Source organism: Pteropus vampyrus, unplaced genomic scaffold (assembly GCF_000151845.1).
Source record: "Pteropus vampyrus isolate Shadow unplaced genomic scaffold, Pvam_2.0 Scaffold5, whole genome shotgun sequence".
In the NCBI taxonomy this organism is placed as follows: domain Eukaryota; kingdom Metazoa; phylum Chordata; class Mammalia; order Chiroptera; family Pteropodidae; genus Pteropus; species Pteropus vampyrus.
The window spans coordinates 5,829,780-5,841,939 of record NW_011888786.1 but is presented as its reverse complement, the minus strand read 5'-3'; the positions used below and the strand labels follow the sequence as shown (position 1 = coordinate 5,841,939).

General features: G+C 37.6%; 1 protein-coding gene across 2 annotated transcripts in view; it reads left to right on the top strand.

The window, feature by feature from the left end:
• Positions 1 to 12,160, top strand: part of KCNIP4 (potassium voltage-gated channel interacting protein 4) — a 979,993-nt gene that overhangs the window by 52,207 nt on the left and 915,626 nt on the right. The gene's annotated exons all lie outside the window — the stretch shown is intronic.

Sequence of the window (12,160 nt, the reverse complement as noted above, 5' to 3'; positions counted from 1 at the left end):
TATATAGCTTATTTCAAAGAAGTGAGTTTCCATTTAGCCACTCATTTGGTTACCCATTCAGCCTCCATCCACTTTGTTAATTGATCAGTCAGTTGGAAGGTTATTTAATCAGTTATTGAGGGCTCACTGTGTCCCAGGAAATTTGTTAGCCAGGGATGCAAAGGTGAAAACACAATGAAAAGATCTTGACCCTTTTTAAAAATAAACTTATAGTCCCATCCCCTCAAAAGAACATACAAGGTGTAGGCAATGGCATTGTAGAAGGACAATGGCTGTAATGAAATTATGTACAAAGTTCTTTGGGTTCTTTTGCCGGGTTGTTGTTCGGAAAAAAAATAAGCACTTTTAGATCTAGCAGAAAATAAGAACGATGGGCCATCACACGTGGCTTTGTGTTATCTAGGGTTTTTAAAAAGTTCTTATATTACTGTAGCTTTGTCAGCCTAGTCTAATTCCAGTCACCTTTTACACATTTTCTACTGTTGTCTCTTTAAACATCCCTGTTTTTATAGAGCTTCCCTGCCAACTTAGTGGCCTTAGAATGTTACTTCTTAGATCTAGATGGCACAGAACATAAGGTCTGTGATGAGTCTATTTTCATTATATTTCGAGATTCTAAATAACTACCCTGCATGTAAATAAATTTCAGGAAAAAAGTCAAGTACTAAAAAGATTTGAGAAGCTATTTAATACTCATTTTTACTCTACCATGAAGTGTAGCACCTGGGAGCTCACACCATCTGATTATTCTTGGTGAGACATTCTCGAGACTCCTCTTGGGGAACACTGCCACTCACCTGCAAGGTTGTCCTTCCCATTTCTGCTCATGAGTTCTCGCCATGCTTTCAAATAAAAGTTAAAGCTTCCCAAAGTCCATGATAGTTCAAACATCCTTTGCTCTTCTACAGAAGTCAGGAACTCAGTGATTTGAAAGGGACTGCCCTGGGCTGCCTTTTGGCTTCCTTTCTCAGTTTCTATTTTAATCCAGCCCAGCCTCCTACACACTTCCCTTCTTCCCCACCCCACAAGCTTTTCCTCAGCCCATCTACTGGATTCTCTACATCCTAATTCCAGAAGCTTCTCTCCTCCTCCTTGAAATGCGCACGTTCCTTAACTTCCAAATATATCTCTGAAACAGTAAAGAAAGACCAAATAAGACCCAAAACGTAAAATTTGCAAAACCATGCCTTTCACTCTTCCAAGTCTTTGTATATTTTTCAGTGGTTACTCGTGATCTGAATGCCATGTGACATTTGGCAAGTTAATTACTCTCCGTGAGCCTCAGTTTTCTCACAAAGGCAAGACAGTAATACCGCTTCACAGGGTAGTTGAGCATTAAATAAGCTAATGTTTAGGTATTTAGCACAGTGCTTCCCTTTTTATGCCCTTCACCCCTTGATGTCTATTAATTATATGATAATTTTGGAAAGAGAAGGTAACATCTCAGGCATATGCTCTACTTAATAGCACTCACTGTCGTATGAAAAAGGACACTTAACTGTAAAAGTAGTAGATATAATTTTTGCTTAATAAGTGCTAATATATTAGTAGATTCAAATCTGTGTCAATGGGAATCCTCATAGATTCTTAATTAGTGTGCAAATGTGTGGAAAGTGTCTTTCCATGCTTAACAGATACTTTGAATGTTCATGGGGGAGGGGTTGGTAATAAATGAAGTGACAAATTCTGATCTGTATGAGCACCTGCTATCGTATATTTTATAGGAAACAACTGAAAAATCTTGGGCCAAGTTTGGGCCAAGGCAATCTAGCCCACTCGAAAGCTGTAAAGTTGCTTGATGATGTTTTCTGAAAGTTGTCACTAACAAGGCTACATGAAACTCACCTAAAAACATGTTTAGGAAATTATAGAGATAAAAACAAACTTATATTTACTTCTGTTCAGAATGCTCACACAAACCCAGGTATTGTGCTGCCTCTTAACTTCATGTATTATGCATTAATCTGATGATTTAATGTTATATCTGGCACAAGAGCCGTTAGATTAGATTAGAAGCCCTTGCAAACCCAAGCACGGTGATGTAGTTATAATAGGATATTTTCTTAAGTAAATGTGCAATTAGTATTTTAAATCCTTGTTGTTGTTTTATTAATCGAAATGATATTTACTATTTTTTGCTTTGGATAACATTAGCATTTTTTGCTTCACGTAACATTAGCATTTCATTGCCTTAATATTCAGTTCCTGAACCTAACTAGAATTAATGCTAGGAAAAAAAAAATACTTGGCTACTCTGTATTGGCCCAACTATGATAGCGGTTTTATACTTTTGCATTATTTTGATATTATAAGTTAATTTCCCATTGAATAATGTCTTTGGTGAAAAACAAATGGCTAACATATCTTTAAAAAAAAATGTTTGTCAAAAGAAGGCAGCAGGGTTTCCCTAAATGGAAATAAAGAAATTTTTTGAAGAAGCTAGAAAATTAAGAACTTTACAACTTTTTAAAATATGTAAGCCCCAATAATGGTTAAAAATTACCCACGATTCTAAAAGAATACAATTTAACATCAGAAAGTTTCCCACATAATGCATCAGGTATTCATGAAAAAGGAGGATGTGAGAAACTGCTAGTTAGTAATAGTTTTATCTCTATTTTTGCCACTTCTGGCTTACTTTGGTCTTTGGTAAATCCATTTAAAGAGCAGGTGTTAAACAAAATAAGTCAGAAAAGGTTGAGGACCATATCATTTCACTCATATGTGGGATATAGTACTGAAAGCAACAAACAAACAAGACAAATGAAAACTCAAAGACAAAGTCAATAGTTTAGTGGTTACTAGGGGAAAAGTGGGCAGGGGGCAGGTAGATAGGGGTAAACGGGTCAGATATATGGTGACAGAAGGAGATTTGACTTTGGATGGTGAACATGCAATACAACGTACAGATGATGTATTATAGAATTATATACTTGAAACCTGTATAATTTTATTAACCAATATCACCCTAATAAATTTAATAAGAAAAATAAAAAGCAATATAAAACTATAGGGTAATCGTTAGGTTGCCCACATGGACAGCATCCCTGGAATTGGACCATATTGCAAGACACAAGATTTTGGAGACAAATCCACCCGAGTGGATTCTAGCATGTCTGTTTACTGAGTAGCCTTGGTGGTTGCCCAATAGAGTAATTGCAAGAGCTACCATAGATTGGGATAAACTTTTATACATGCCAGATAATGAGTTCTTAATTAATATCAGCTTACTTTACTCTCATTTTTTTCTTAGAAATAGACATAAAAATTATATTTTCTTGAGAAAACTTAAGTCAACTATGAAACGATGGCCATGGGCTGTTTGTGATGAATAAACACCTAAAATGCTCAACCTCAGTGGTCTTTTTTAAGATAAAGATATAAAAATAACTAGATAACTTTTCAATTTTCGAATTAACTATGGGTAAGAATAGGAACCAATATTGGAGACACAGGTGTCTTACATCAATAGTGAGTATAAATTTGGAAAACCCAAGTAATATGGCTATATGGATTATCTTAAAATTTCATGCTCTTTGATTTACTAATTCTACTAATTGTTTACAACGATAATTGTATTTTCTTACAAAGATTTATAAACAAGAATTTCCTTTATGCTGTTTGTCAATAATAGGAAAATATTATACAGTGACAGATTTTGTGATCATTAAACAGTGATTTAAGAGGATACTTAATAGCATTAGAAAATTCTATCAAGGTATATCCCTTAAAAAAAAAGCAAGACAGTCAGTTATACATAGAGTATGATCCAAATTATGCAAAGAAAAAAAGGATAAATGAATTAATTATCAAAGGCAGGAAAATAAGACTCCAATGGCAGCACTGGTTGTCTTTGAATGGTGGGATTTTGACGAGTTCTGTTTTCTTTCCTTTTACTCTTCTGTGTTTTCTAAATCTCTTACAATGTGCATAGGATAATTACATGTTCTGAAAAAAAAGTTTAAGGAACAAATGAAGTCGATCCATTGATTTGAAGATAGCTGGCCAAGAAGCCAAAGTGCAGGAAGCGACATAACTCTTCAGTTGACAGCCACGCTCACTTGAAGGCATAGGCTATGGGGTCAGATCAGTTCCTGGTCCTAGAGGAGCCGCTCACAAGTCAGAGGCCCCGCCCAGGGAGAGGATGCTGAGGGCTGGGAAGTGGTGGTCTGACAAACAGTTCAGTGTGCAGGGTTTACCCGGCTTCGCTACAATTCATCTGGGCTTCTAAACAAACTCAGAGCTCAGCTATGCTCAGAGGACTTTGTACCTGGCGACTAAGGTCTGGGCTTCTCAGACTTCTCTACTTCTTGGAGAAGTGCAGTTGTTTAAAACGTAGAGTCACGGTACGGCATAGGGTCATATTTCCACTTTTATATTCAAAGTACATCGGACAGAGGGAGAACTGCCATCTATAATCATAGTGATCTTATAAAAGAGTTCTACCCCAAAATGTAGCCAGCACATCATAATCTGAGAATAAAAATGTTTTAATTGAACAAATTTTACCTATGTAAACGTCATAATATTTTTCTTTTAATTTTCTCATAGACACGTGAAAGCATCACCAGAGACAAGAATGGGCCTGGGAATTCCCACATAGGGAATGATGAACTAAGTATTAGGCGAACATCTTGATAATCACCTTCCTTCATTCTGACAATAATCACTGTCCTTCTGGTGGGATTGAAGGTGGTTCAGCAGGAACACTGAGCTTTTATGACCAGATTTTATTGTGTTGTCTATGAGACCTCCTGTTTGTGTTCATGTTGTCCAGAATTAAAAGAAAACTAAATAATTGATTTAAATATAGAAGTTGCTTTAGGAATGACCTAAGCTTTAAAGTAGTGAATATGTTCCAAATTGTTGAAAGCATCACTCATTGTCATCTTGGACATGGCTAGAGTTATAGGAACCCAAAGCTACAGAAAAGGTATATGCTTCTTAAAAGGGTGGTGGTGATACATTTTAAAAAAGATGCCAACCAATCATGGGAAATGATACAAACTTAATTAGTATAAGCAGAGAATGCAGGAACTAATCTGTATGCTGAGAGCTTTGAGCAGGGAACACAGCAACCTTCCAGACAAAGGGATAAGCTCCCATGGACCTCATGTCCCCTAGTAGAGTCTCCAAGAGACTCACCCTCAAGTACCTCTCTGTCCTCCCAGTTTATTCTCCTTGTTCTGAGGTCTGGCCCTTTGCCCAAAACCCTAGAACATCCCTTAGTGTCTACTCTGAGACTGAGTGACTTACAAGTAAGTCCGTAGCCCTTCCATCCCTTTGCTAGGTTAAAATATACTGCCTAACAGCTATTCCTTCCAAAGGAGAAGGGCCAGAAGTAGAACCAGGACTAGAAAACATCTGGTGACCCAGGAAATGCTGCAGGGGGATTGGTGATTTGTATTAAAAATGCACTAAGTGCTTCAGGTCAGAATAAGCAGTGCTTAAGAATGACATAAGCAGGACAGTATTTTCCGGAGAACAAAACAGAGGGGTAGGAAAAATCAAGAAACTCAGAAGTTCTCGTTTGACAGTTGAACCTTAGTTCATTTTGACATGGAAAAGAGAGGAAATTAGAATAAAACTTAGGCACAAAGCACTAGGGTGCTAAGGTAATGTTAAAAGATAAATGGAAGCGTATTAAAACTTTTAAGAGTCTATATGAGCAAATATAGATTGGAATCAGGCAGTATCCAATCCCACAGATAGAAAGGAGCTTGGAGGAGCTGTACAAATAAAATATTTTGATAGCTAGAAGAGAGTGGGGAAAAATTATACCAAACAAAAAAGCGGGTTATGACAAGTACTTTCCCTTGAAGGATGGCAGGTGACCTCGCTAGTGCTGATCAGGTGATTCCTGACTGACTGGCTTACAATTGCATTTCTTGGAGAGCTGAAATTGTAATTAAGTCTTGGTTTGGTGATGTGGGGTTTAGCATAAGTGACTCTGTTTTGGGTCTATTGTCCTTTTTTTGTTTTGTTTTTTATCAATAGCCATCTGTTTCTGTTAGGAAGTCCCTTTTATATTCCCTCTATGTTATTGATCCCTTTGATCAATTCTAGGGTGACTCCACATGATGGATCTTGGCAGTATATTATACACTTAATGAGATGGTAACTCAGCATCTAGTTTTAATAGAGCTACTTTTTAATCTGCTGATTTTGATCTTAGTGTGTTTTTGCTGACTTAATTCTTTTCAGTTCAAATTCACGCAATCAAATGATGCCTCTTTAAGACTGACTAGTCTCTAACAGGTGAGCTGGTCTACACATGGACTGTTAATATCACTATAGATTTGGGAAGGTATTAACGCTAATAATCCACATTTAAACCCCAAGTAGACCGAACATGTTTGCCTTTATCATGTATGTCAAACAAGTGAATACTTCTACCATTTTTTCCCTGGGAACTTTCACTCACTTTTTATGATGATATACATTAGAAATTTAAAAAGAGGCTTCATGCTGTCAATCACTTAAAAATCCAATATATTCCTTTTTCAAAGACTTTTATAAAACAGACTGCTGAAGTTTATTTTAACTTTTTTTAAAAATAGCATTTTATTTTGTTCTATAGAACAAGAGTATATTTGGCTCTAAAATTAATTTCTCTTCAACAGCTCTCATTTTCTCTCTACTTTATCTTGGAGAATGGAAGCCTTTTTCATCCTAACCCTTTCTGGTTACTGTGTTTCCTCTTTTCATACTCTATCTACAATGCTTCAGTGTCGGAGTTTCTTCACTTGAGATCTACCAACAGAATTCAGGGGTTCATTGAACTTACGTAGGAACGAAAATTCTATCTTTATTTTAGCAATGTCTGGCAAGCTGAAATTTATCAAATCCTTCAATTATTGTATAAGCAACAAACCACAGAAATTGTGAGTAGCTCCATCATAAATGCAATCATAGATATAATCATAATCATAATATCACATTGCAGGTTTTGCAAATACAGTTAGAATTATAGTACTTATTAGACACTGTTACATATTGATAGTTAATATTTTTACACTAAAGTATATTATTATATCAAATTATTCTTGTGATATTTTGATAGCTTTCCCAATATAATTAGTTTCCTTTATAAGTCTACGCATTTTCTTTTATTCACTTAAAAGCATAGTTTTTATAAAGCCTATGGACCTCGTTACATGAACGAGGTCCATAGGCTTTATAAAAACTATGAAAAGGGTCCATGGTTCAAAAACTGTTAAGAACTTAAATTGCTTTTTCTGAAGTCTCCTTTTTCTATATGAACCATAGTTTGAATGTCCTTTACTTATCCTGCAATGCCCCTAAAAAAATAAATAAATAAAAAGTGTTTTCTTCCAAAATCCAATGATCTAATGTTTTCATATTGCATGTGAAGTAAAAACATTTTTAGTGCCAGTTAGAATAATGAATCAGACATTAAATTAGCATTTACTATAATGAAATCAGACCTGTGTAATTATCACAGTGCAATTACACTCATCTGAAAATTTGCGATGTTTCCCTTTTCAGCATCAAATAATCAAAACTCTTATTCGGCTGTGAATGATAAGATGTTCTTTCTCCAAATGCTGAATACAGGCATTGATTTTCTGTTTTAAAAAGGCTTCTGTAACAACTTAATTGATTAAAATATTTATTAAGTGCTTATAATATACTAGACACTGTGCAAATAATATTCACATGTATTGATACACGGATGTTTAATACAACACACAGAGAGTGCTAAATGCAACATGCCCAAATCGCCATAGAATATTTTAAAGGTGAAAAGCACTATGTGAGAATACAGATGGTGAAAAAAATGAAGCATAGAAATACTTATTTTTGCATATTTGTCTGAATTGAATTCTGCAAATAATTAACTCCTGAGCTTCCGTTGGCTCTGGTGACTCTGAACCTAGTGAAGTGACAGTGACTGATTCGTTGGAGCAGGTGTCTCTTACTTCCACTGTGAGAGTCGATGTCAGATCGTGGTAAAGGGCCTCATTTCAGGTGTCAGATGCACCCAAGTCTGCATCCTGGCTCTACCGCTTCGTAGTTGTGTGACCTCGTGAAGATTACATCTGAGCCTCATGACCTGTCATGAAAATGAGAATAATAAAATACGACTTGCAAGGTACTTATGGGAATTTAAAGGGTTATATGGAAAATGCCTGCTGTAGTTGTCTGACACATAGTGAGCGCTTAAGAAATTTTCATTGTCGTTAATTGTTGTCCAAACTCTGCTCAGATATGCTCCTTTCCGTGCAATAAGAGTTTGAGAATTATGTCACATTCTAAACTCAATTTTACTGTGACTCAGAGGATTTGGCGCACGCTTGCCCTTTATCTTAGGGAAATGTAAATAAGATAGAAATTATATATGTGTTGGAATCTAAAGAAAAATGCCAAAAAATAATAAAAAATGCTAAATGTGTTGTGATACATATAAATTAAAATTATATATATATTTACATATATATATATATATATATATATATATATATATATATATATATATTAGAAAATTAGAATCATGGCACAAGACAGAAGAGCGTTTAATGAAAGGACAACTTACAAATACATGGGCGAGAGTAAGGGAACCGACACAGAACGGTGACCCCCCCCCAAGGAATAGAAGATGTGGGAGTCGTCACTACCCCATGAACTCGGGAAGGCAGGAAGCCATTGCCAGGATCTGGAGGGCGCCTCGGCTGTCACTGTAGGACAGTGCCTTTTGGTAGAGTTACAGGCTTGTGTGAGGAGCACATTTTTTCCCCATCGCTCTGTAGGAGGGAGCCCAGGAAACATACACTCTAACCCACATCCTCTGACTCCACCAAATCTAAAAATGGACCGGAAGCCAGAATGCTCAGGAAGCTGTGTAACGCAGTCTACACAGACAGCCTCTCGGAGCGTGATGGAGAGGGATAGTGGATTGAAAGGTGCCAACGATGTTTGGTCTGCAAAATGCTGTAAGAAGCATTTAAGAGCTCAGAGAAGGGCTGTGCTATAAGTTTTGGAGTAGTCACATGGAGCTGCTGTCATAATGAAATCCAGGTGCTATAAATAATTCCTGCTTTAGACACACATATGTGTACATTCCATTTAAGTGTGACATAATTTTCAGCTGTAACAGTTGTACCAAATGATAGGGTCAGGAGGCCCCCCTCAAATAACAATGCTCTTCCTTCTGGCGGCTCATCAGTCATGGTGTATGTGATATAGCTCCACAGAAGCCCAGGCTTTTTGCCTAGCAAGCCAATTGCCTTGTGTTCACAGGGTGGACTAACATATGGGGAGGTACAGATTTCAACTAACCTGACAATGGGTCTTAGCCTTGCTGCTTCCCATCCTTAAGTGGCCAGGTAATCTGTTCAAAGACAAATACCCTCTGTTGTACTGGAGCCTGCTGAATCTTTCCGTTAGCACCATTGATCACTCCTACCAGATCTATTCATTTGAAACTTTCTATCGATCTGTTTACAAAATTCATTTCAGGACTTATTTTTGCTATAGGAACGCTTTTAACCAGGGACTCCTTTGGGTCTTATTTATAATTTTGTTGTGGTTGGGAAGGCTGTTTGTATGTTCAAGGAGATTGTCCCAAATGCTTGGTCTCATCATTCCATGCAATAGAAGAATTCAGATGTTCAACAGGCATTCAGTGAATTATTCATTCGCTGATCATTTTCTCAGGGCCTGTTTTGTGCCAGGTACTGTGGTGGTTATTAGAGATGCATTAGCTAGCTTCAAGAGGGCAAATCAGCTTTATTTCTTGGAATCCTAATGGCCTGGTGATACCGTCTTTGCGTCGTTCTCTGAGATAGATTCTCAGACCTGGCTTGGGCTCAGCAGAGAAGAGTTCTGTAATTGATGAGCACTGCCTGTGACAGACATGGGCAGGAGGCTGTAGCCCTCTCAGCCGTGTGGTCTGCTCGCCTGGCTGGCCATCGCATCATTCAGGTTTAGCGCCACCTCTGTTGGATAGAGGAAAACTTCGTAATAAGAGACAAGTTCACTTCCAGTAAATATGACCTCACACCCAGAGGACTCTTAAAATCTTGGTCGAATAAATTAATTAAGGGCTTAAACACTCAAAGGGATTATTCCTCCCCCCCCTTTTTTTTGTGGACAATGTGCGATTCTCACTTTCTTCTAACATCAATCATATTTTGAAAAGTGACAGTGGAAATTTACATATGAAATGGTGGATACTTTTCTGTGGCTCACATTTCTGAAGATTTTCAATAATGATGTCGATGATCTATCTATATGAATGTCGAAGCTAAAGGAGAGTATTTGAAATCACAGATGACTGTGTTTTAAGCTCCAGACCACTTCTAAGTGGAATCTGAGCCGCGATTGTAAAGTGAAGAGTAAGATTACATTATCTCTCTGTGACAGTTACGTGGGTGTATTCTGTGCCAGCTTCAAAGCAAAAGTTGATGGTCCCCTTCGACCCTTAGTAAGAAATCCTGAAAATTTGCAACTTGGGAACAATTTTTAATAATTATTGAAAGAAGTTTCTCAATAGGACATCTCAGGAGTGTCCATCTTGGTGAAGAATTAATCATTAGTTGTCATTGTTATAAGCATGTTGAGCGAGAAAATAGAGTGGGTGAATCGCAGTAATTGTATTCATTACCTGTTCCTTCTTAAGGTAATTTCTATCAGATGGTTTCTGAATCTCTTTCTCTCTCTTTCTCTCTCTCTCTCTCTCTCTCTCTCACACACACACACACACACATGCACACACACACTTCTTCCTTCCCCCTTTAAGTGTTTAAGGCATAGAAACATCTAGACTTTGCTTCACTTTTCTATACCTTAACCGGGATTAAAGCAAGAATATATTTATACCCTCGATGGTGGAGACACCTGCTGATTCTCTTTAACCTGTGGATCACTCCTCCCTTAGTGAGGATAATGATGATATTCAAACAACCCACAGGGCAAAAGTCAGCAACCTGATAGAAAAGATGCTGGACCCCTGCGCTGGAGTAATGCCCCAAGCAGGAATGCCAGGCATTCACCTTTAGTCGGTGAATTGTGGGAAGGTCCCAAGAGTCTCAGGGGAAGAATTAAATATGTGGTCTAGAGGGGATTTCATTCTTGGTGCCTAGGACGGTGGTACAAAGCAGTTCAGAAATATTTTAACCTCTGGTAGGACCTTATGGATACTAACCAAATGTCAGCCCTTCCTAGTCAGTGTCTCCTGGGCCCTGCTGACTGTTCCCTTCTCTGAGGGCCCCAGGGATTCCCAGGAGAGGGGTTTGCAGCTAAGGGATAAGGCGTCACCATTTTTCATTGCTTTATCTCCTTCCAATATGTTCTCCTGTCTGCTCATGTTTTTCCTTTTTTCCTTTTTAAATTTGGTTGACTGTTTATTTTACTCATGCTTACTGTGTGATTCATGCAGTATATTAATCACTTTATATACATCATCTCATTTAATCCTGCCAACAATTTTGAAATGTGATTACTTCTCTTCCTGATGAGGAAATGAATTCTAGAAGGGTTTCTAAGCTCTTGACTTGTCCGAGGATACGTGACTGGTGCATGGTAGACCTGGGGTGTGAACCCAGATCTGACTCAAAAATCCACATATTTATGATGGCAGTATATCCAGGCATTTTATCATTTTTAATATAAATATCTTTAGATTGGTTTGTCCTCTCCCAAGGAGCCCCTTTTGCTTTAAATAAGGCATCATACTTGTGTGTGCGTGTGTGTGCGTGTGAGACATCTGTGATGTCTCCATCTATATGTCTATATCTGTATCTATATTTATATATTTATTCTCTCTTTCTATCTCTATCTCTATGTCTGTCTATTTATATCTAGAGAGAGAGATCTACATGGGATTTGTAGCCATTTCAGTTTGTGGTTCCGGCCTTAACAAGAAAAGCACAATTGGTTCATGGAGAGAAATGTTACCTGTGACATATCCTTAAAGGGCCTTCAGATCACACAAAGCTAAACCTCCAGGGTGAATCTAGGAGGGTTAGGAGGGAGGGACTGAATTATTTTGCATAATAAAGTGATGGTTAATTTAGACTGACTTCCTGTAGTTCAAGAAAAGTTGGGGGCTCTGGATTAGGGAGGAGACAGGGGCCAGAAGAGTCATCAGCAAGATCATGGCCCAAGGCAGCCGGCTAAGATTTAAGGAAGAAAATGA